Source organism: Triticum aestivum, chromosome 5B, assembly GCF_018294505.1.
Source record: "Triticum aestivum cultivar Chinese Spring chromosome 5B, IWGSC CS RefSeq v2.1, whole genome shotgun sequence".
Classification (NCBI taxonomy): domain Eukaryota; kingdom Viridiplantae; phylum Streptophyta; class Magnoliopsida; order Poales; family Poaceae; genus Triticum; species Triticum aestivum.
The window spans coordinates 698,105,111-698,105,684 of NC_057807.1; positions in this window are offsets into that span (position 1 = coordinate 698,105,111).

Genomic DNA, 574 nt, shown 5'->3' on the forward strand with positions numbered 1-574 from the left:
GCTCCAATATGCCTTTATATAGCATACGACAACGAGACTTCTTTAATAGTTATATGGCAACCTAGTTATACAGAAAATGCACAATGTGTATGAAAAAACAATTAGGATTAAAAATATAAGATTTATTTTTTTCTAAAATGTGAATCGTGCATTTAAAAAATGTTAGATCTGTATTGAAAAATGTTTCCAATGTATATGAATATGTATACAAAATATACAATCTGTATGAGAATTGTAGCCATCAAAAAATATAAAACATAAAACATGTATAAAAAAGTTTTTAAAATGTATTTGGACAATATTAATCATCTATATAAAAAGTGTTCACGGTGTATACAAAATATGTACAATTTGTATGGGAAAAATAGACATAAAAAATATATTTGTTTGAAAATGTTAATCATGCCTTTGAAAAAATATTTCTGATGTGTAGAAGAGATGTACAGTGTTTATGGAAAAAGTAGACATAAACATATATGTTTAAGAAAATATTAATCTTGTATTTTGAAAATGATAAACATGCATATAAATAATTTTCTTGGTGTATACAAAAAATGTACAGTGTGTATGGAAA